General features: G+C 44.4%; 1 protein-coding gene across 8 annotated transcripts in view; it reads right to left on the bottom strand.

Annotated features, from left to right (window-relative positions):
* Positions 1-25,118, bottom strand: part of pik3cd (phosphatidylinositol-4,5-bisphosphate 3-kinase, catalytic subunit delta) — a 216,924-nt gene extending 191,806 nt beyond the window's left edge. For all 8 annotated transcript variants that reach the window (XM_048561566.2, XM_048561564.2, XM_048561562.2 and 5 more), the window contains exons 1-2: positions 24,905-25,118; positions 24,623-24,689 (exon numbers count right to left, since the gene is read on the bottom strand). The gene's annotated coding sequence lies outside the window, so the exon portion shown is untranslated. The remainder of the gene's footprint in view (positions 1-24,622; positions 24,690-24,904) is intronic.
* Positions 25,119-25,702: the final 584 nt, after the last annotated feature.

Here is a 25,702-nt window from a genome sequence, read left to right on the forward strand (position 1 = left end):
CCTGAGAATCTGCAAGCAAATACAGATAGGTTGAGTGCGTGGAGAAAAATGTGGCGGATGGTATTCATTTAGGGAAGTGCGAGGTCACACACGTTGGTAGGAAGATCCAAAAGGCAAAATAATATCTAAATGGAGAGAGACTCCAACATGTGCAGCAAATGGAGTGGTGGCCTTTATTGTTAGGGGGTTGAAATTTAAAAACAGGAAAGTCTTGTTGCAATTGTGCAAGGTGTTGGTGAGGCTGCCCCAGGAGTACTGTGTACGGTTTTAGTTCTCGTATTCTAAAGGGATAAACAGGCACTGGGGGGGTTGTTCAATGGAGATTCACTAAGCTGGGTCCTGGGGTGAAAAAAACTTATAAACATGTTAGGTCTTTATTCACTGGAGTTTTGAAAGAAGAAGGGGCGATTGTATTGAAACATACAAAATTCTGAGTGGGCTTGACAGGGTAGATGTTGAAATGATGTTTGCAAGAATCTTGAGCTGGGGAGATGGTTATAAATAATACAGTTAAAGGTGAAATGCAATGGAATTTTTTTCTCCCAGAGGGTAGCAAATGACTGTAATCCTGGAGGCTAGGGAGCTGTAGATGAGCTAGAGATCACTGAAAGTACTTATAAAGAGGAGGGAGAGAGATTCTGAAATGCCAGGGAGTTGAGCGCTCTGTACAGCTGACATAAAACAGGAGTTGATGCCAGGGACAAACCAGCAGTGGGACAGGCTTGAGGGGCCAAATGGCCTATTTGTGGGAACCTATTCTGTTATATTCCTTTGTCCAATCATGGGCCAAACTTTACCAGCCAATGAACGTAATGAACATACTGCCACATTGGAAGGAAATGAGGTCCGCTGCTCCATCCTTTTCCAAGAAATCTATGAAATGCAACCGAAAGCAAAATTAAAAATAACTCAACCACCCAAACAGAAGTAAAGGAAAACATGCAGCTGTGCACTCAACCACATTCTAACAAACTGTTGGAGGATTTTCTTGTCATGAGGTGCCCACAGTTGGCACCTGGCTCTCTTAGAATCTCTTTTGGGTAGGCTGGCTGTCAATATGACAGGACGTTCTAGTATTGAATAATGAAGGATTAACCACTAATAAGTCTGCAGCAGAAGAGCCATTTGACTCACAAGTGAGGTCTGCCCTGTATCCTAAGAGTGTGACTCTGGGTTCTGGGCTTTCTGCTGTTTGGGAATATCTTTCCCGCATTCACCCTGTCTAGTCCCGTTGGAATTTTCCAGGTCTCTATTTGATTCCCTGCCCCATCATTCTTCTAAACAACAGTGAATATGGTGATAACTGATCCAGCCTCTCTTCATACATCAGTCCTGTCATCCCAGGAATCAATCTGATGCACCCTGGGAATTATTCAAGTATTCGCGTTGGAAACAAACAATCAAAACGTGGTGAGCCTTAAGCTAGATTCAGGATGACAGAAGCTTGGTCTTTCTGTCTATTTCATCAACACAAGGTCCCGTCCCATTATTTGTTATGCTGCTAAAATGGGCACAAATCATTGCTATCAATAGATATTGCTATTTATCACTCCAACATATTCTGCACAAGTCCTACTGTAGGGTAAAAATATAAATCATTGTTGTCAAGGTGAAAAAAATACGTGTTGCTCTTTACGTAAACAGAATTGTAATTGCAACCTGAAACCAAAGGACAGCCTCATACACAGCCTGTTTTCACCTTACTGAGTTCAGGGCTATAGATGTGGTAATGACACATTTAACCAACAGTGTTAGTCATTGTGTCATTTATGAGAAAGATGACTAATAGCTGTAGTGGGCTCATACCAATACAGTGCTGGCTAACCAATCAAAATCAAATAAAATGCTTCAAAAGGAGCCGAGGTTGGTACATTTCCTGAGTTGGAGTGATTTGTGTTGAGTGGCACAGTACAGGTCTGCCACCGACTGCCTGCTACAGACTCAACATGTGTCTCCTGATGTCAACAGAGATCCGAAAGTGTTTCACCTGGATGAGCTTGACCATATTTTCGTCAGTCTCTGAACAGCTCCTTGTTCGACTCAGCACTGCTTTTCACAATGCACCTCTGATTGGCTCAGGATGCTGTCCTGAACTGGAGGATTGGTTAAATGGAAGTTGTTGCCAAATTATTCTTTGGATTTTGTTTCTTAATTCGTCATTTGATGTAGGTGTTGCTACCTAGCTACAAGACCAACAAGATCTCAGGCTGGTTTACATAGTGTCTCCATTTGCAACAGGAGCCCACATTTTACCATCAATGATGCTTCAATGCGGACTCCAACTAGCTCAGTGACATTGAAACACACTCACATCTACAAAAAAAATGTTAAGTGTACACAACACCAAGATCAACAGAGGGTTGACTGTATATAAACGGAATGGGGATAGGCAGGAAACTAAAGTTGAGGTAGCCATGATTTCAAGTGACAGAGCAGAGTCATTTTTGCTTCTATTCCTTATGTTCCAATGCGTGCGTAATCGGTTCTGCTTTCTATTAAAACTTTTGCTTGCGATGTGAGCATCACCAGGAAGGGCAGCATTTGCTGCCACTCTTTCATTGCCTCAAATAGAGAGCTGCTGGAAAAGGTCAACAGATCTGGCAGCATCAGTGTAAAGAAATCAGAGATAACGCTTCACTCTGATTTCTCTTCATGGATGTTGCGAGACCGGCTGAGATTTTCCAGCAACTTCCGTTTTACTCCATCTGCTGTACTTTCGGTTCTAACTGTGTCTGGGACATTTCAGATGGGAGTTCACAGTCAACCACACAGGAGTCACATGTAGGTCAGATTTCCTTCCCTGAAAGATCATCTGTGAACCAGATGAGAGTATTTACAATGGGACATGGTCACTGTTAGACTGGCTTTTACAGTTCCAGACTCCAACTCAATTCTCCCTATCTGCCAGGGTGGGATTGGAACCCCTGTACTCTGAAGACTAGCCCAACGTCTGAGTTACCTGCCCAATGACATTACCACTTCATCACTGTGCCCACTTCATTGATAGAGGAAAGTAGGAAACAGATGGAAATTCACTGGCAGTTAAACTCTTTGGGAACTGGCAAATTTATGCTTCTGATGTAGGTCTGTCTTTGGAAGAGAGGGGTTCGGCTTCGCAAACACAAGCCAATCTGTCCCCGTCAGAAGCTGCTGACTGACCTCACACGTATCTTTCAAGTTCTGCAATGTTTTGCTTCTCAAGTCAGTGAATGTTCCACCTTACGACACAGGTGGGAGTGCTCACTTCCTGGTCAAAAAAGGTCTAGTCAGAACAAAACCTTCTCAGATAAACACAGAACACTAGAGAAAAACTCAGCACATCTGTCAGCAGCTGCAGAGAGAGAAAGCAGAAGTCAACATTTGGAGACAAAGATGACCCATCTTCAAGAACCATCTAAATATACAGAACTGGGACTGAAATGGTAGCAACTCAAGGCATGGCCCATGGAATTAAACTCAGGACTCTCAGCCTCATACAGTTAGACGCCAGGTCGCAAACTCCATTGCAGGTTTGGCTGTGCTCAGTACTAATGTATTGCAATCAGGGCCTGTGACAGGGGCTACATCAGAGCTCAAGAACCAGGGCTCAGTGGGGGTCCTTTGTGCTTAGGATAGACGTGTGACTTCTCTACAATGCTGAAAGCGTAGCAGCAAACCACAGCCACAAAAATCAAAACCTAGTCGATGGTCAGTTTCCAGTCACTTGTGTCCTGTGGTGCTGGATTTAGAAGACACTAAACAGTACAGAATGGTACAGATACTCTTCTGGCCTTGTCACAGAACTTTTACAGTGCAGGAGGAGATCATTTTGCCCCTCATGTCTGTACCGGTTCACCAAAACAGCATTTGTTGGCCTTTTTCCCGTCATCTTGCATATTCTTATTTTTCAAATCACCTAATCGCTCCTGAATACCTTGAGTGAACCTGCTTCCCCTGCACTCTCAGACAATATATTCCAGATCCTAACCACTCAAGTGAACCTACCCCCACCATATAGCCATACAGTCATAGAAAAAACAGCATGGAAACAGAATCTTCTGTCCAACATGTCACGCTGATCTGATTTCCTAAATTAATACAGTCCCATTTGCCAGCATTTGGCCCATATCCCTCTAAGTGCTTCCCATTCATATGTCTTTAAAATGTTGTAATTGTGCCAGCCTCAACCACCTCCTCTGGCAGCTCATTCCATACACACACCGCCCTCTGCATGAAAATATTGCCCAGGTCCCTTTTAAATCTTTCCGCTCTTACAAAAATCTTACGCCCTCTAGACTTGGACTCCCCAACCCCTGGGAAAGTGACCTTGGCTATTTACTTTCTCCATGCCCCACACAATTTTATAAACCTCTACACAGTCAGCCCTCAGCCTCTGGTGCTCCAGGGAAAATAGCCCCAGCCCATTCAGTCTCTCCCTATGGCTCAAACCTTCGAAACCTAGCAACATCCTCCTAAATCTCTTCTGAACCCTCTCAGACCATACATTCCAGATCCTGACTACTCGAGTGAACCTTCCCCCACCACACTTCCAGACTGTGCGTTCTAGCCCCTGACCATTCAATCTGCGAAAATGTCCTTTTCCTCCTGTTGCCTTTGCTTCTTTTACCAATTATTTAAATCCGTGTACCTCCTGCTCTTGATCCTTCTTTAAGATTTGAAACAAGATTTCGTTCGGGAAAACAACAAGTTAAATATACTTTGATAAACTGAAAAATAACAAAGCAATCTGGAGGACAGTGCCGTTTCTTTGCGAATATTTTCAAAGCATGTTAGGGTAGTTTTCAGATTACACAGAGTGCTTACAATTAGATTTCGATGATAACGGTGGGGAAACCAAACAGTACAGGCTGATGATACTGAAGAATGGACAAAACTGCACAGTTAGGTTACAGCGACACATGTTACACATTAATAAATCAAACCTTATCCGGTTACAGCATTGTGCAAATGAAGTACGTTGTGAAGGATTAAAATGGATTAAATCATGTTCGGCTTGCATGTCCTACTTTGACGAACAGAAATTAGCTTCCGATACAGTTTCAACTTATATTTTGCCTGTGGCTGAATGTTTGTGTGAAAAACCATTAAACTGCAGAATGCTTTTTAACAGATCAAACATTTTATAAAAAAATTTCAGACAGATCACCAACGATTCTAGAAAACATCGCAAAATCATCTGCAACCACAGACTGATTTACAAATTAACACTATCCGCGTATAGAATTCCTACATTTGTAAACAGTTTCACTCTGTCAAATTCAGGCACAGCATTTCATTGATAAAAATACGACACTGCCAGCAGCAACTTTCATTTAAACAGTGCTTTCAATGTGTTAAAACCCCACCCACTGGTGCATGCCAGAATTGAATAGTTGGGAGGATAAAAGTGAGCAAAAACCACAACCAATAGGAACACACCAACAGCGCAGTTTTACCCTACATTGAAGGTAGCTACGAGGGTGATGGAGAAGGGCGAATAACTGAGTGGGTTGGCCCCAGAGAAGCACTCATTCCCTTCTCACCATCTCCAGTGGTTTAAGTGCTGGGTGAGAAGGTTCATGGTGGACTTTCTTGTTGTCAGCCATTGACTCTCTTAACTGGCCAATTGGTGGCCATTTAAAGACCTTAACTTGCCACTGGCACAATTAAATGCTTTCCCAGCCGGGGCGGGGGGTGGGGCAATGTCAGGAAAGTCCTCTGTTTTTCCTAATCTGGAGCTGGACAGGGATGGAAGGCGCGGTCAGGGGTTCATGTTGGACAGAAGAGTCTGTTTCCATGCTGTATATCTCCATGGTGGAGTCAGGTTCACGCGGGTGGTTGTAAACTGGAATGTATTGTCTGAGAGTGTGGAGGAGGTAGGTTCACTCAAGGTATTCAACAGGCATTAGGTGACTATTTCAACCCTAGACCCCTCACTGCCCAGGGAATCAAGGGTTATGGGGCAATGGCTGGAAAGTGGACATGAAGAACGTTGAATCAGCCATGATCTTATTGAATGGTGGTGTAGGCTCAAGGGACCAAACGTCCTACACCTGCTTCTGTTTCTTACGGCATTTAGAGTCCCTTTAAGCTTTTTACCTGAAAATCTCAGCATCAAATTAATAATTTCAGCCTGCAACTTCCTGAATCTCCCAGTGTGACCAATCCTATTACCAAATGATTTATAGAGTCAGGGAGTCATACAGCACAGAAAGAAACCCTTCAGTCCAATTCATCCAGGCCAATCTGACATTCCAATCTGACCTAGTCCTATTTGTCAGCAGTCAGACCATATCCCTCGAAACCCTTTCTATTCATATACTCATCCAGGTGCTTTTTACATGCTGTAATAGTGCCAACATCCATCACTTCCTCTGGCATTCCATGTACGCACCACCCTCTGTGTGAAAAAGTTACCCAACAGGTCCTTTTTAAAGACAACAAGAAGCGGAGCTGGATGAACGCTGCAGGGCAGGCAGCATCAGAGGAGAAGAGACACTGACATTTCGGGTCAAGAAGGGTCCTGATCTGAAGCATCAGCCTTCCTGCTTCTTCGATGCTGCTTGGCCTGCTGTGTTCATCCAGCTCCACACCGTGTTATCTCAGACTCCAGCACCAACAGTTCCGACTGTCTCTGAGATCCTTTTTAGATCTTTCCCCTCTCAGCTTAAACTTACACCCTTTGGTTTTGAACTCCTCCATCACAGGGAAAAGTCCTTGGCTATTCACTCTATCCAAGCCCTTCGAGATTTTATAAACCTCTATAAGGTCACACCTTAGCCTCTGGTGCTCCAGGGAAAATAGCCCGAGCCTATTCATCCTCTCCCTAAAGCTCAAACTCTCCAGTCCCAGCAACAAAAATTTTTTGTAAATTTTTTCTGCACCCTGCAGAGTTTAACAACATCTTTCCTATGGAAGGGAGACCAGAATTGAACACAATATTCCAAAAGTGGCCTCACTAATGTCCTGTAGAGCTGCAATATGAAATCCCAACTCCTATACTCAATGTTCTGACCAATGAGGACAAGCATACCAAATGCCTTTGTCACTCTCATGTGTTTGAAAAACACAGTGGATAATCAACATGGGAAAATGTTATACTGCTGCAGTTATTGAAGGATTATTTGTAACTCAGAAAGACAGAGGGAATTTTAACATGGGCCAATGTGCTGCACACAAGTAGGTAGTGTGTACCTGTTAAAGAGGCTGGAGGAATCAGATTCAACCTGCTTTGTAGGACCCTCCCTGGCCTTGAGTAAACTTGGCAGCTGCGTCAGGGCGAAGGGATAAGCCTTCACCTGTGTTCTTGGAGGAGCAGGGCTGTGTCCTCCCTGTGATACATAGCCCACCCCCATTCCCACAGCCAATGGCCCAGACACCACCAGCAGCCCAAGACTGAACATCTTGCTCTAAAGTCCTTCCTGGCCCACCACCAGCCTAGTTGTACACTGAGAAGTTACATTTCCACACCGTACTGGGAAACCCCATATGCCAGGCTTCCCCACAGACCAATGAGCAACACCCATTCCCAAAATCACACCACCTCCCCTCTCTCACCACCTACCCCCCACACCCACATCGCCCCAATCACCTCACAAGAATTGGCAAGTCATGTTGAGTTTGTATAGGATATTGGTGAAGCCTCTTCTGGAATACTGTGTCCAGTTCAGGTCACCCAGTTAACGGAAGGATATTATTAAACTGGGCAGGGTTCAGAAGCGGTTTACCAGGATTTTGCTGGGTATGAAAGGTTCGAATTGCAAAGAAAAGCTGGATAGGCTGGGACTTTTTTCACTGGACCACAGGAGGTTGAGGTGGTCTGACAGAGGTTTGTAAAATCACGAGGAGTATAGATAGGGTTAAAGCTAGGTGCCTTTTCGCTAGGACAGGGGATTTCAAGACTAGGGGGCACATTTTTAAGGAAAGAGGTTTTAAAAAGACACGAGGGGAAAATATTTCTACAGAGGGTGGTTCGCATGTGGAATGAACTTCCTGAGGAAGTGGTGGATGTGGGCACAGTTACAGCGTTTAGAAGACATTTAGATAATTACATAAATAGGAAGGGTTTGGAGGGAAGTGGGCCTAATGCAGGCAGACAGGACTAGTTTAGTTTCAGCTTATGTTTGGCATGGACTGGTTGGGCCGAAGGGTCTGTCTCTGTTATATATGACTTATGACTCTATACGCAAATCCCTCATCAGCCAAATGGGGGGGATAAAAACAGAAATTTCTGGAAAAACTCAGCAGGGCAGCTTCAGGGAAGAAAAAAAATCAGAGTTGATGTTTCAAGTCCAGTTGCCTTTCCTCAGAATTTTTCCAGCAACTTCTATTTTCACTCCTGATTTACAGCATCTGCAGTTCTTTTGGGATTTTAGATGGTGGGGAAACTTTGATGCCAAAAAACCCTCCCACTCTTTGGCTATTAACAACCCCCTGAGCCCTCCAAGGGTGGTAGTCAGAGAATCCTCCTTCCGAGAGACTATAGGTCTACCTAAAACAAGAACACAAATAGCTGGAGAAACTCAGCAGGACTGACAGCATCTGTGGAAAGAAAGAGAAAAACAGAGGTACATTTCGAGTCCAGTGATTCTCCAGAAATGGATAGCATCTGAGAAAAAGTGGTATTTATCTTGGTGATAGTGGGAGGAGGGTTCGGAGGGATTGAACTGATAGGTGGACTACAGCCCAGAGAAAGAGAGAGGGAGGACAAAAGGGGCGATCGATAATAGGCCATAGGAGAAAAGGGAAGCTAGAGAGGTGATAATGGGGCCTACAAGAGGTGGCCATGATGAAGGCAGCCTATGCAATAGTGTGTGGGAGTGGGTAAAGGACAAGGGAGAAGGTATTTAAAATTATTGAACTGGGTATTGAGTCCCAAAGGCTGCAGGGTTCCCAAGCGACAAATGTGATAAAAACCAAAAGAACTGCAGATGCTGTAAATCAGGAGCAAAAACAAAGTTGCTGGAAAAGCTCAGCAGGTCTGGCAACATCTGTGGAGGAGAAAACAGAGTTAATGTTTCGGGTCCAGTGACCCTTCCTCAGAACACAGATGTGATGCCGTTCTTCCAGCTTGCACTGAGCTTTGTTGGAAGTCTATCTGCTCAGCGTCACCTTTGTCAGGCAGCCTCAGTCTTAAACCAGTGTCCAGTGGTCAGCAACATGGAACTTCACCCTCTCCCACCCCCTGAGCTTCCGACTCCCAGGATTCCCAGGCTTAGTGCTGCCAAGTTCCAGGAAAACCTAGGCCTATGAGTTCCTCCTCCCCCTCTGAATGATGCTGATCCCCACAAATCTGCCCCAGTGCTGTTAAAAACTTCTATGAACCAAGGGTTGCATCAAAATCCCTGGACTCTCATCCCAATTCTTCTGAATCGAAGTGCTGCCTTCTAATATCGCCTGTGTGCCTACTGGTCACCATAATCTCCATCCCATCCACCATCGCTAACCAGCCTTGTCGATCACCCTGCTGCATTAACTGGGCTTTTAAGACATAAAGTAACTCATTAAAAATACAGGAAAGGTTAAGTTGCCAGTGCACTGTTCTCTTATCTGAGGGAGGCTGGTAGTGGTTTAACCTGAGGGCTACCTTGTGTGAGGAAAGGTTGAGAAAGTGGAATCTTTGTTGTAACCTCAGCAAGTGCAGGAACTGAACCTACACTATGGCAATCTACCTCACAAACCAGCCATCCAGCCAACTGAGCTAACTAGCCCCCCAAAAATGAGAGGTGAGGAAATTCCTGAATGAGCTCACATCAAGTACACAGGTTAGAAAAAAGCACAGTCGGTCAGATTAAATCAGGAAACCTAGCAGAGAACTGGGCAAAATGCCAATGTGAAATGTACACTATCCTAATTTTGTATTCCATACGTACAAACACGAGTTAAACTTATTCAGGCATCAACAGGAGTGTCTGCGATGGTCCACTGTATCTGCCACTTTAGTACCCCAACTTATTACAAGAAACTCCCCAAGTACCCTGTTATTTATATAATGAAAACAGCAAGTTTAATGTACACAAAAGCCAGCTCTAAACATTGTACATTATTGCAAAAATGGATGCTACAACTGCACTGCATTTTACACATTCATACATTGAGTTAGTTCCCCATCATGTTAATATTTCAGGTAAAGATAAAACAATCAGTGAGTACATAATGGGGCTAGAAGTTGTTCAAATCTCTTTCCTGCCAAGATTTCTGCTGATCGTAAATAATGAAAACCAGTTCCTTACAAAGAGCAAGTTTGGCAGCATTTCAAAGTCGTTGATAATGCCAGCAATCTTGACACGCTGTTCTGAAAATCTTCCAACATATAACAAAGGACATTTTTCACCCAAATTCCAGTTATTAGAGTTAAACAGAAAGCATGTCTTGAAACCTAGAAAATAATTTGCAATGCAAAAAGATACTTTTTATTTGAAATAAAGGAAATCCTGATTGGAGTGAAATGAAACAGACAAGATCTGTAAAATCTGGCACTGCAAAATCATGCGTCGACGAAATAAACAAACAGCCCCTGGCATCATACTGCAGTCTGGCTAATTCTAAAGCTGTCAGCATTGTTGTTTCCGGCTGAGAAAGATATGAGTTTAAACCCCACTGAAGTAAATCTTCTGATACTTCAGTGCAATGCTGACACGGCAATAATCAACAATAACTTAACATTTAGGTAATGCCTTTAAGGGAATGAAACATCTCAAGTCACTTCACAACAAGCAAGCCATGACACTGAGCCACACAAGGAGATATTAGGTCAGATGACTGAGTGGTTGGTCAACAAGTTTGGTTTTAAGTGGTGAGCAGGAAAGAGAGGCAGAGAGCCAACAAGGGATAGCCAGGGGATTCCAGAGCAAGCAGGCGAACCCACGGCCGCCAATGGTGGAACCAATCAGGCTGAGAATGCTCAAGAAACCAGGCACTGGGGAAGTACCATATCTCAGGGAGGTTGTGGGCTGGAGGAGATCTCAGAGTAGGAAGTGGCAAGATCATCATGATGTTGATTGACTGGGAGCCAGCATAGGTCAGTCATGATTGAACTGATGGGAGAGAAGCTCTCGCTGCAGGTCAAGACCAACATTCCCTCTAATTTCCCGACCAGCTGCATGAGCATCTGAGAACGACGTCCAAAACCAAAAGATCGGCTTGCCAACGCCAATCACCAAGTGCAGAGCTCTACTGGGTGCACGTGCCCATAGCCGAGCAACGTCGAAGGAACATTATTCAAGACATGAGCAGTGGAGATTTGGACGATTTAAAGTTTGCAGAGAATGTGGGAGATCAGCCAGGAAGTGTCAAGAGGCAAGAAAGTGCATTGACGAGGATTTCAGCAACGGATGAGCTGGGGCAAGGAGCTGGAAATAGCCAGTCTTAGTGTTAGCAAGAGTATAAAGTTAAAACTCCATCTCGGGATCAACTGTGGCAGTGTGGTGTGAAGCCACTAAGCTGCAATATAGTTATAAGGTGTGACACAAATGAAACTTTGTTAATGGGGTTATAAAACATGCTGCAACACAGAATGCACTCAGTGACAACAACACTGTTAACTTTAAGAGATAACACAGTGTGAAGCTGAAGGAACGCAGCAGGCCAGGCAGCACCAGAGGAGCAGGAAAGCTGACATTTCAGGTCGGGACCTCTCTTCCGAAATGGGGGAGGGGGAAGGGAGCTGGGAAATAAATAGAGAGAGGAGGGGTGGGGCTGGGGAAGGTAGGTGAGGCGGTGGTAGATGAGTGCAGGTAGGCAGTGGTGGGGGTTGGTCAGTGGGACGGGTGGAGCGGATAGATGGGAGAGAAGATGGACAGGTTGTGTCAGGTCAGGGAGGCGGGGATGAATGGAATGGTTGGACATGGGATGAGGCCAGGGGTGGGAAGGTTTTAAAACTGGTGAATTCCACATTTAGGCCATTGGGCTGTAGACTCCCGAGGTGGAATATGAGGTTCTGCCCCTCCTTACTGGACCTCTCTGTCTCCATTTCTGGTGACCCCATCGAAACTGATGTCTATTTCAAGCCGGCCTACTCCCACAGCTACATAGACTACCCCTCCTGTCACCCACCTTCCTGTAAGAATGTGACCCCCTATCCCCAAATTCGTCCGCATCTGCCGCGTCTGCTCCCAAAATGAGGCATTCCACTCCCGAACGCCCCAGATGTCCTCTTATTTCAAGGAGGGCAACTTGTTAAGGGTAAGGATAAGTTTGGTTAAGTGGATGAGGGTGTGGGTGAGGGGGTGTTATTTGGGTCTATGGGACAGGAAGAAGTGGAGGGCTTTTAGGCCACCTGAATGGGTAATAAAAGCATATAGGGATTGGATGTCCATAGTCAAAGTGAGGTGTTGAGGGCCAGGGAATTGGAAGTTTTGGAGAAGGTGGAGGGTGTGGGTGGTGTCCCGGGTGTACATGGTGAGTTTTCGACTTTTCCCCCTGATCCAGGACACTACCCCAAGGTCTCCTACACTCCCTCGACCTCTTCATTGCCAACTACCATCACAACATCGATCACGTCAACCTCTCCACCCCCTCACTCACTCCAACCTCTCCCCCGCAGAACGTGCAGCCGCTCTCTCCGCTCCAACCCCAACCTCACCACCAAACCCGCGGATAAGGGTGGTGCAATTGTGGTATGGTGCACTGACCTCTACATCGCCGAGGCCGGGTGCCAACTCTCTGACACATCCTCTTACCACTCAACGTGGTCTGCTCTATCTGCTGATCCAGATGTGGCCACCTTGACATCAGCGAGACAAAGTGGCGGCTCGGAGATTGTTTAGTAGAGCATCTGCGCTCTGTCCACGACAAATGACAACACCTTCCGGTCACTAATTTTAACTTCCCCTCCTAATCCCTGGGTGACGTGTCCATCCTGGGCTTCCTCCAGTGTCACGATGACACCACCTGCAAAATGGAGGAGCAGCAGCTCATATTCCACCTCGGGTGCCCACAGCCCAATTGTCCGAATATAGAATTCACCAGTTTTAAAATCTCTCCACCGCCAGGCCTCATTGCAAGTCCAAACATCCCTCTCACTCCCACCTGACACAACCTGTCCATCTTCTCTCCCACCTGTCTGCTCCACGCCACCCATCCCATTGACTAATCCCCACCACTCCCTACCTGCACTCACCTATCACCATCCCACCTACCTTCCCCAGCCCCACCCCTCCTCTCTCTATTTATTTCTGGTCGACTTTCCTGCTCCTCTGAAGCTGCCTGGCCTGATGTGTTCCTTCAGCTCCACACTGTGTTGTCTCTGACTCCAGCATCCTCAGTTCTCGCTATCTCTCTCACCGTTAACTTTAACCCTTTCACACTTCTGGTTACCTCAATGCTTCAGCGGAGTACTGAAGGAGAGCTTTCTGTGATAGTGTCAGTGAAATACCATTAGTCAGCTTAAATAGTTACAGAATTAACTTGCCGTTTAAGTTAAACAGTTTACTCAGGACACAAACTAAAACGAGAAAAAGCAAGTCAGAAAAACCCCTCTGCAAAAGATAACTGATAACAGTGAGTAAAAATTGTCCAAACAGTAAGGTTTTAAAGTAAGGTTAAAGTACTCTAACAAGGGGGTTGCTAGTTTAGGTTTGATCAAAATTTTGGTTTTGTTTCCCCCCAAAAAATTGAAAATTATTGTGAAGTGTCTGGGCCTCACTGATGACCATAATAAAATGAGCCCATCTCCTGCTCCCTTCACCATCCGCAGGAAAGCCTCATAATGAAAGGAGGAACCTGTCTTTATATCATACCTTCCAAATCCTCAGGACAACACAGAGCATATAACAGTTAATTAGTCTCAAATATACTTAATGACCCAGCCTCAACAACACTATGAACTACAGAATACCACAGATTCACTAGCCCAGGAGAAGAAATTCATCCTCATCTCTGTCCTAAAAGGGTGAGCCCTTACTCTGATATTATGCCTTCTGGTCCTAGACTTTCCCAAAGAGGGAAACAATATCTTGGCACTTGGTCTGGCAAATCCCTTGAGAATCTTGTATATTTCAATAACGATGCCTCTCAATCATCTAAAGTCCAATAGGTGCAGACCCAGGCTACTCAACTTGATCTCATAAGACATCTTTTGATATCTGGTATCACCCAAGTCAACCTTCTCTGGATTGCCTCCAATGCCAATTTCTTAGATAAGGGTTTGCCATTACTAATATTGGTGCAGGGTTGAATATTGGTCAAGGAACCAGAAGCACTCCACTGATCTTCTCCAAATAGTGTCAAAGAAGTTTTACATCCATCTGAGGGACCCTCGGTTTAACGTCCAATTGGGAAGCGTTACTGTGTGCCCCTAAGGTGGTCTTTGAGACACACAACAACACAGAATTGCCGAGCTTAGACTGATAGCTAAGTTCTGTAACCGCAAAGATGGTCTTAACCGTGGTCTTGGGTTCATGCCATGCTACATGTGACCCCACCACACTGTTCTGTATCTGTAACATCTTCCTTACTGTCCTGTTTTGACACCATCACCTTGAACATAAGTTATGATCTCTCTACCTTAATTACTTGGTACAGTTTTGAATTACTTATTACTTTGGTTAGACCTTTAGCACGTGACTCTTATACCCATCATGTTAAACCAATCATGTAGTTTGTCTCCAGCACCACCTTATTTTTAATTTTTTGTCATTATCTCTCTGCTTCATTTTATCAGATTATAGGTCATCCCCTTCATTCGTTACTCAGCTATTGACTCATTACTCACACCGTCTGATACGGTTGATCTCCTGCAGAAACTTATTATTCTGCACTCCACTCACACCATTTGTATAACCTTTTCATCCCTCTGCTCTCGATCTCGCTGCCCATAAATTCTGTGTCTATGTGCTTCTCTCTCACTTCACCTGATTAAAGGGGCTATGCTCCCGAGACTTGTGATTATAAATAAACCTGTTGGGCTATAACCTGGTGTTGTGTGATTTCTGACTCAGTCTAGCTGAGCTCACCACAATGCCTGCTCTTTACTCAACACCATCAGGAGATCTAGTTGAGTGATCCGAGGCAGATTTCCTTCCTAACTTTGTTGAAAAGTTTCTTTTTATATACTTTCTTTTAAAAACTTGGTTTAATTCTCCCCTTCTCTGCTGGCATATGAGGTCTTATTCTGAATTGAGCATTATAACGGTATGCAAGAAAAGCAACATTGCAGGGAACAACTTCTACCAGAATTAGGAAGGCATTGACAGATAGAGATCAATTAAAATGTATTAAAATACAAAACTCTAAAGCAGTAAAGAAAATTGAAATACAGTAACGGCCAAATATGCTGTACTGCTGTTTCAATTTGTTTTACAACGGAGATTGTACTCCTGCAGAGACTCCCAACTACGTGAAAGTTGAAGTTGCCATAGCCCTATTGGGCCCTTGAGCTGCTCATTCATCAGAGAGAGATGACTGGTGATGATTTCCCCGATAGGGTCACCATGCTTCAGGTGGGGGAAAAGGTTGAAAAGGAGAGTCCTTCAGGTAGCCTCAGTCAGAGCAGGAATTGAACCCACAGTGTTGGCGATACTGCCAACTACGTGGCAGATTTACATTATTCTTCGATATCCTCGTTTCCCTGCTCCAAGTACAACTCACATGCTTTAAAACACAAGTGAAACTTCTTTTAATTCTTATTTTAATAAAACCAGAGTCCTGAAACCAAACCGGGGCGGGCGGGCGGGGAAGGTTGCTTGACACACAACTGAAAGTGACTTTATGTGAAGCAGTGGGAAGACTACTTTGGAAATTGCACATGTTTACGATTTCAAAACCTGGGGACAATCAGAACATGCAAAAAACAGTAAAAAAAATCTCTGCCAGCATCAGAGCATACAAAGTAATAAAATGTGAGGCTGGATGAACACAGCAGGCCCAGCAGCATCTCAGAGCATACAAACCTGTGTTTTGCACTGAAATAAAATTTAATATTTTTTAAATGCTTAATTCTTTTGCAATGAACAGATCATAAACAGGGAGCAGAACACCCTTTTTATTGCCTCGATAAAGACCTGGCTGTAACTCATAATTAACTGATGTTCTGCAGAGTGAGCTGAGTCACTGTTTCCCGTATCTATCCTCTAACGTCAGAATACATGGCAGTAGCCATTAATTCAAACTGAATATTTATGATTAAATTTTTTCATCACTGTTTATTAATCATTATCTCTCTCACTTTGACCATATCTCATCAAGTATAAATACAATGCAGGCATTTAAAAATATCATTTTTGTGAGCTTAATTAGATATTCATATGGTTTATCATCAGGACATCAATATTGATGGAACAGAAATCAATCTAGGCAAAATACTGACTGATCTTTAACAATTAAATTTGCATTAAAAGAAAATTCTTTTCTTTGACTGTTTAAAATCATCGTATTCATTCCAGATAAGATGAAAAATTGTTTCAGCTTTGATTTAGCCTGAAGCTATTCCTTTAACTTAATGATGATTTAATTACATAAACATACTTCATAACTGGTTTGTTTTCTCTCTTCTTGACAGCGCTAGATACATTCTTGAAATAGTCAAGAAAAAGGATACAATTCTTAAAGAGAATTTTATTTCAAGTATTTATGTTTCAGAACACCAGACAGACGATCAGATAAGATAACCAGTTATTTTGCAGACCTGCAGCTCGATCTTTTTCCCTCATTATATATCAAGGTGCTGAAGCATGCAAAACCTATCGCCCAATTACACTTTCAATTGGTGTTATATGTTGCTGTATAGAATATGGGCACAGGTACAACATTTGAAAGATACTGTAGTAAGTACATAGTAAGTAGGAAAGGTTAAGAGGGAAATGGCCCCAGGGCAGGAAGTGGGACTAGGTTAGTTTGGGATTACGTTCAGCGTGGATTTGTTAGTCTGAAGGATCTGTTTCCAAGCTGTTTGACTCCATGACTGATTTAAGGCTTCCAATCCTATTTCTTTGATGTAATAAGGAAGTTCCAAAGTACATCACAACCTTCAAACCATTTTATGTAGACGAGGCCAGCAGTTATTTTTTATAATGACAAGATCCAATAATGCATCTTAACTGCAGAAAAATTCATTATTCTCTAGGTGCATTTTTTTCTAAACCAGGAGAACGCAGCTCAAATCATTTGGCAAGGTATATTAGACAACGAGATGTTAAAAAACATAAATAAAATGTTACTGATTTGCCTGTCAGTGATGCTATCTACTGCTGTCAAATAATAACAAGACCAACAGTCTGTTGTCACATCTGCATATGTGGAATGGGGTTGATAAAAGGTTTAGATAGTGTTGCTGACTCACTTGCTCATGGTTTTGTTTAAAAGATTGTCTGCCCTCAACTTGGGGCAAGATGGTGACAGTATGGTTAGGTTAATATCCTAGTTGTTTAGAAACCCAGGTTAATACTTTTGGGGAAATGGGCTCAAACTCCATCAGGCCAACTTGTAAAATTTCTTGAAAGCTAGCCTCAAGGATGTTAATCATGAGACTACCTCCGATTGTAGCAAGAACCCATCTGGTTCATCAATGTCCTTTGGGGGTGGAAATATGCCATTAAAACAAATAAGGAGGGAATTTTATCCAGGTTCCAGGCCCACCTGCCTTAAACACAGCATGTCCAAACAGGTTGATAATATTAAAAAGAGCTCAATTCTTCATAGGGGCTGGAATGTTCCCCATCACCTCGTTTGTAATTTGCCTGGCTCTCTTGTTCCCCCATCTTTTTGAGTTTTGTCACTGTTACACTGCCCCTCGTGGACAGTGTTTACAGCTTGTTACTTGTCAGTTGAGAGATTTAACAATTTGATAGTGGGTTTCAAAAGAGAAAAGCTGATTTCCTCCCCAGTGTGGTGTTGCTATCTAAATGAACCAGAGGGGGTAAGGTAGAATTTGACATTTTTGTTATAATGTAGATTTATAACAAAACCTTTGTAAATCTCAAAGTCTTTGGAAGCCTAGTTCATCACATGAATCCTGATATATGAAACAACAGTAACCTATTTTCTCTATATTTCAAATAATTTTTACAAAAAACACAAACTATCAAACATTTATTTGCAGCTTGGAAAATGTATCAAGTTTTGAAGTTTTTGTACATATTTTCTACAGAAAGGGGAGACAATGGCCTAGAAGTATTAACACTGGACTATTAATCTGGAAACAGAGTTATGTTCTGGGACCCTGGTTCAAATTCTGCCATCGCTGATGGTGGAATCTGAATTCAATTATCTGGTATTAGGAGTCTAGTGGTGGCCATGAAACCATCCCTATTTGTTGGGGAAAAACTCATCTAGTTCACTAATGTCCTTCAGGGAATGAAATCTGGCATTGTCACTTGGTCTGGCCGACATGTGACTCCACACCCACAGCAATGTGGTGGACTCTCAACTGCTCTCTGAAATAGCCTAGCAAGCCACTCAGTTTAAAGGCAATCAGGGACGGGGAATAAATGTGGGCCAGCCAGCTACCCCCATGTCCCACAAGTGAATTGAATCAAAAATGTAATGTTTACAATAGAAATAGTCATTTATAATGCAGCACTTCAGTATTTCTGAACATGGAAACATTTTGTCTCAACTTTACATTTGAGTAATTGTGAATGTGCAAATGAATGCGAGGTGCAAAGTGGAACAATATTTTACACTGAATGTGAAGGGAGTGATGATAGATTGGCAAGTAGGCTCTGGTTAGTAGAGGCATTGCAAGTGAGAATGCACCAGTTGGATGATGACTGACAGTTAACTGTCAAACTTTGTTTAAATTTAAACCAAGCAAGTTTATTTGATTTGGCTAGACGTTGCCACAAGGTATGACCCAGTGAATGGCTGATGCCTGTTTTATTTGGTTGAAATAGGTGCAATCTGTGTCTATGTTCTTTCTATTTCTAATGAACATTATACTTCGTATTATTTTTCATTCCTTCATGTGACACAGCCATTGCTGGCAAGCCCATCCTTCCCTAAAGGACATTAATAAACCAGATGGGGTTCTTCTGACAGTCAACACTGGATTCGTGGTCATCATTAGACTCTTAATTCCAGAAATTTATTGAATTCAAATTCCACCCACAACCGTGGCAGAATTTGAAACCAGATCCACAGGATATATAGATAATAAAATGTGAGGCTGGATGAACACAGCAGGCCAAGCAGCATCTCAGGAGCACAAAAGCTGACGTTTCAGGCCTAGACCCTTCATCAGAGACGGGGATGGGGTGAGGGTTCTGGAATAAATAGGGAGAGAGGGGGAGGCGGACCGAAGATGGAGAGAAAAGAAGATAGGTGGAGAGGAGAGTATAGGTGGGGAGGTAGGGAGGGGATAGGTCAGTCCAGGGAAGACGGACAGGTCAAGGAGGTGGGATGAGGTTAGTAGGTAGGAGATGGAGGTGCGGCTTGGGGTGGGAGGAAGGGATGGGTGAGAGGAAGAACAGGTTAGGGAGGCAGAGACAGGTTGGACTGGTTTTGGGATGCAGTGGGTGGAGGGGAAGAGCTGGGCTGGTTGTGTGATGCAGTGGGGGGAGGGGACGAACTGGGCTGGTTTTGGGATGCGGTGGGGGAAGGGGAGATTTTGAAGCTGGTGAAGTCCACATTGATACCATTGGGCTGCAGGGTTCCCAAGCGGAATATGAGTTGCTGTTCCTGCAACCTTCGGGTGGCATCATTGTGGCACTGCAGGAGGCCCATGATGGACATGTCATCTAAAGAATGGGAGAGGGAGTGGAAATGGTTTGTGACTGGGAGGTGCAGTTGTTTATTGCGAACCGAGCGGAGGTGTTCTGCAAAGCGGTCCTCAAGCCTCCGCTTGGTTTCCCCAATGTAGAGGTAGCCACACCGGGTACAATGGATACAGTATACCACATTGGCAGATGTGCTGGTGAACCTCTGCTTAATATGGAAAGTCATCTTGGGGCCTGGGATAGGGGTGAGGGAGGAGGTGTGGGGGCAAGTGTAGCATTTCCTGCGGTTGCAGGGGAAGGTGCCGGGTGTGGTGGGGTTCGAGAGCAGTGTGGAGCGAACAAGGGAGTCACGGAGAGAGTGGTCTCTCCGGAAAGCAGACAAGGGTGGGGATGGAAAAATGTCTTGGGTGGTGGGGTCGGATTGTAGATGGCGGAAGTGTCGGAGGATGATGCGTTGTATCCGGAGGTTGGTGGGGTGGTGTGAGAGAACGAGGGGGATCCTCTTTGGGCAGTTGTGGCGGGGGCGGAGTGTGAGGGATGTGTTGCAGGAAACGTGGTCAAGGGCGTTCTCGACCACTGTGGGGGGAAAGTTGCGGTTCTTGAAGAACTTGGACATCTGGGATATGCGGGAGTGGAATGCCTCATCGTGGGAGCAGATGCTGCGGAGGCGGAGGAGTTGGGAATAGGGGATGGAATTTTTGCAGGAGGGTGGGTGGGAGGAGGTGTATTCTAGGTAGCTGTGGGAGTCGGTGGGCTTGAAGTGGACATCAGTTACAAGCTGGTTGCCTGAGATGGAGACTGAGAGGTCCAGGAAGGTGAGGAATGTGCTGGAGATGGCCCAGGTGAACTGAAGGTTGCGGTGGAAGGTGTTGGTGAAGTGGATGAACTGTTCGAGCTCCTCTGGGGAGCAAGAGGCGGCGCCGATAGTCATCAATGTAACGGAGGAAGAGGTGGGGTTTGGGGCCTGTGTAGGTGCGGAAGAGGGACTGTTCCACGTAACCTATAAAGGGGCAGGCATAGCTGGGGCCCATGCGGGTGCCCATGTCCACCCCCTTTGTCTGTAGGAAGTGGGAGGAATCGAAAGAGAAGTTGTTGAGGGTGAGGACGAGTTCGGCTAGGTGGATGAGGGTGTCGGTGGAGGGGGACTGGTCGGGCCTGCGGGACAGGAAGAAGCGGAGGGCCTTGAGGCCATCTGCATGCGGAATGCAGGTGTATAGGGACTGGACGTCCATGGTGAAGATGAGGCTTTGGGAGCCAGGGAATGGGAAGTTCTGGAGGAGGTGGAGGGCGTGGGTGGTGTAACGGACGTAGGTGGGGAGTTCCTGGACCAAAGGGGAAAAAATGGAGTCCAGATAGGTGGAGATGAGTTCGGTGGGGCAGGATATATTGCCTACTGTTCATTGCCCTTGAACCAAGAGGCTTGCCAGGCCTAGGCAGTGGGTAATTAAGGGTCGACCACATTGCTGTTTGGTCCGGATTCACATATATACCTGGTAAGGATGGCAGATAACCTTTACAAAAGGGCGTCAGTGAATATGATAGGTTTTATAATAATTGCTGATAGTTATCATGGTCACCTATCCAGAGGCTACCTTTCAATTCCAGACTTGATCAATTGAATTTAAACTCTACCAGATGATGAGCTGAGATTTGAACTAAGGGCATTTGCCGGAGTCTTTGGATTGCTAGTCTGATATCACTCCTTCACCATCAAAAGTATTCAAACAAAAGGGTATGAATCCAAAGTATCACATAGTGGATTATGGTCAATGGAAATGTCATGGATTAGGAATCCCAAAACGCTACTAAATACTGCAGCAAAAATCCAATGGTATTTATAGCTAAAAATGAAGTCAAATTTATTCAAAAATCTTAAACCAATGGAAAAAATATGCAGGTTAAAAAGAAACCTAAACTATCATGGAACAAAGCTAAGAAATTTGCTATCCTAATCTGGCCTGTCTCCATACCCATCTTAATGAGGTTGACTCTGACCTGCCCTCTGGGCAGTTATGGATGGAAAATGAATGATGACTCAGCCAACAATGCCCACAAATGAATAATGAAAATTCATGGATTGTTTCCAACCTAATAAACTACCTTGCAATGGTTCTCCAGGAAGCAGAAATGTATATTTTTCCCTTGAAGACAACAATTAATCATATCACGGGCACATCCCTTTAAAAAACTGCATTGGCAACAGGATTCCAACACTATTCACAAAGAACCATTACATTTTGTGACTATTTATAGCTCTTTTTAATGGGAATACTACACACTGCAGAATACGCTGATACAATCCCGTAGGCCTATTAATGAAATGCTCCCTTCTGTAATAAAGCATTAACAAGAAAATAGGGATAATTCTAAACTTCTCTTTAATATGATTTCTGAGAGGAGGGAAAGAAGGAACGAGAGTCTGTACAAAGAGCCTGAGCAGATGCCTAACTGCTTTGGAATCTTTCCTTTGGGGTCTAATATTCTGAGTAAGGAGATAAGACATAGGAGCAGAAGTAGGCCATTCAGCCCATCCAGTCTACTCTACCATTCAATAAGTTCATCACTGATCTCATAATCAATTCCACATAACCCTTAATTCCCTTACTGATTACAAATCTGTCCATCTCAGCCTTGACGATATGATCCAGCCCTCTACAGTAAAGAATTCCGCAGATTCACAGCCCTCAGAGAAAAGAAAATTCCTTCTCACCTCCTTCTTGCATATTCTGAGATTATGTTGGTCAAGATAGGTAACTGCACCTCCTCCATAATAACACTCAACTCTGAAGACCCCAAGGATCTGTCCTCAGCCCCCCCACTGTACTCTCTGTACACCCATGACTGTGGTGACAAATTTCAAATGAACACCATCTACGTTTGCTGATGGCACCAACGTTGGTGGATGGATGTCTAACAATGACGAGTCAAAATACAGAAGGGAGATAGAGGGCTTGGTGGTGTGGTGCAATGAAAACAATCTGTCTCTCAATGTTGGCAAAACTAAAGAACTGGTCATTGAGTTCAGAAAGAAAGGAGGAGAACTCACCCCATCTACATCAATGGAACTGAAGTTGAGAGGGTGGATAGCATCAAGTTCCTCAGAGTGATGATAACCAACAGCCTGCCCTGGTCTTCCTTTGAAAATGCGACAGTCAAGAAGGCACAACAACGCCTCTTCTTCCTCAAGCAGCTCAGGAAATTTGGCATGTCCATAAGGACCCTCACCAACTTCTACAGATGCACCACTGAAAGCAGACTGTCTGGGTGCATGACGGCCTGATATGGCAACTGCTCTGCCCAGGACCATAAGAAACTACAGAAGGTTGTGCGCACAGCCCAGACCATCATGGAAGCCAACCTTCCATCCATGGACTCCAATTACACGGCTCGCTGCCACAAGAACGCGGCCAACATCATCAAAGACCCATCCCACCCTGGTAATGCTCTCCTACAACCTCTTCCATCAGGCAAAAGATACAGAAGCCTGAACACACGCACCAGCAGGTTCAGGAACAGCTTCCTTCTGGCTGTTGTTAGACTGACGAATGGACTCTCTATCCTCAAATGATGCTGATCTTGATAATGTTGATCTCACCTAATGCATACCCTGTGCAATATAACCTGCATGCCTCTGTTTAAGCTGTTTTGATCTGTACATCCTTATTTACTATGATTTTCCCATACTGCTTGTAAACAAAGCCTTTCGCTGTATTTCGGTACATCAAATCAACATGGGCCTATACTCTCCCAGCAGAAATCCCTCTAACGTTCTTTCTAACCAAGCAGGTCTTGAGGACCCATACACAGCAGCGACCCCAACCTGAAGGCAATGTCACAGTTGGTATTCTAATACCAATTGCCGTGCACAGAACACAGGAAGGGCTGTTTGTGCAGCTTACAGAGAACATTGCTCACAACTTCTCCATATCTACCCTTTAAGGATCTGAGGAAGGGTCACTCATTAACTCTAATTTCTCTCCAAAGGTGCTGCCAGACCTGCTGAGGTTTTCAAGCAATTTCTGTTTTTGTTTCTGATTTACAGCATCTTTCGGGTTTTATTTCCTTTAAGAATCTTGTAAGTTTCAATTAGATCACTGCTCATTCTTCTATATTCCAATGAGCACAGGCCCAGCATACTTGACATCTCCTCATAAGAGAGTCCCTCCATACCCAGGATCAACCTAGTGAACCTTCCCTGGACCGTCTCCAATGACAAAATATCTTTCCTTACGTCACTGAACTTCCCCTCACAGTAATACTTATGCAGCTAAATATTGTAAACGTGACAGTACATGTTCTAATTGCATTTTTATACAAGAAATTAACCTACATGCACTGTTGGTTTATTGTACATTGTGATAAAACGGTTCCAAGCCTAGCTTGGATACCTGCACATAAAACATCTTGAGGGAATACTGTGCAAGAAACCGGATTAGGGGCAGTCTGTACAGCAAAGGTATAGAAGGAACAGAAAGCCACGTTGTTTTTTTTGTCTGCTCGAATTATCTGCACTATTGAAGGTTAACAAGTTGAAGCACTTCCCATCAGGAACTAAAGTTAAATAACAGCTCCCTGACCTCGTTCATCACCCAAATAACAAAAAAAAAGCCATGCTGTTTCCGTAAAAGCGGGCCGCCCCTTTTGGGCGTGCGTGAATTGTTATAAAATGTTTCTCATGAGCTTTGACACCACCTACACACAGAGGACCTTCCCAGCCAGGTCAAGAGTACAGGTTCTAATCGCTTTAAAGCACATAGCGAACATATACATTCTGGAGTGAACTCAAATTCCGAGGCTATTGTTTCTTTTTCAAAAAATTGTCACTGAAAATGTTTCAAGGCAGGTTCCCAAAACCCTTTTAGTTTATGCAGCAAACCGTTTATCCGGGGGGGAACTAAGCCAGTCGGCCCTTCAATCAGGGCTGCTAGCAAGATAGACAATTAACTAAAATGTGATCCCACCACAACAGTCCTGACTGGGCCAATACTCACTCAGTGTTGCAGACACTCCCGTGGCTGACACATTTTCATGTCCGTGCTGTAAGTTTCTGACTCAGCCCTGTTGAAGAGACACTGAATCATTGAAAGGAATTGTGATTCACACAAAAAAATAACGTTATCCCACCAGAAAAACAAAATCTTAGTATTTAGACACTACGTTCTTTTGTTTTATTTACGTTTAAAGTATTGGAACTAAGGTAAACAGAATTAAATAGAGATTTTCTGTCAATATTACACGTATCTACATCATGCGGGCACTGACGGCTCTCGTACCGAGTTATTGAGAATGGCCAAGCTGCCAGTAAACAGGGAGACTGGGATATTCACATCTCCCGGAGACAGCTCCAGGCAACCTGCTAACCGCTCCCCTTACGCTTTCCATTCCGAAACAACATCGTCAGTGCTGCCGCTTACTCAAAACAAAAATAAAAAAGAATAAAGTGCAATAAAATGGAGGTCCGTGACTTGAGAAACGGAAGTGCTGAAATGTGCAGTTCGCATTGATCAACAGCAAAGCTCGACAGCGCCCACAGCTCAGTGTGTGAGTCAGCACTGGGCTGGCCGCCTGGATCACTCACTCGCAGCCTGGGACACTCCATATCACACTCCCAGGGGCTGGGACACTATATACCACACTCCCACAGCGTGGAACACTATATACCACACTCCCACAGCCTGGGACACTATATACGACACTTCACAGCCTGGGACACTATATACCACACTTCACAGCCTGGGACACTATATACCACACTCCCACAGCCTGGGACACTACATACCACACTCCCACAGCGTGGAACACTATATACCACACTCCCACAGCCTGGGACACTATATACCACACTCCCACAGCCTGGGACACTATATACCACACTTCACAGCCTGGGACACTATATACCACACTCCCACAGCCTGGGACACTACATACCACACTCCCACAGCGTGGAACACTATATACCACACTCCCACAGCCTGGGACACTATATACCACACTCCCACAGCCTGGGACACTATATACGACACTTCACAGCCTGGGACACTATATACCACACTCCCACAGCCTGGGACACT

The sequence above is a fragment of the Stegostoma tigrinum genome, chromosome 28, assembly GCF_030684315.1.
Source record: "Stegostoma tigrinum isolate sSteTig4 chromosome 28, sSteTig4.hap1, whole genome shotgun sequence".
Classification (NCBI taxonomy): domain Eukaryota; kingdom Metazoa; phylum Chordata; class Chondrichthyes; order Orectolobiformes; family Stegostomatidae; genus Stegostoma; species Stegostoma tigrinum.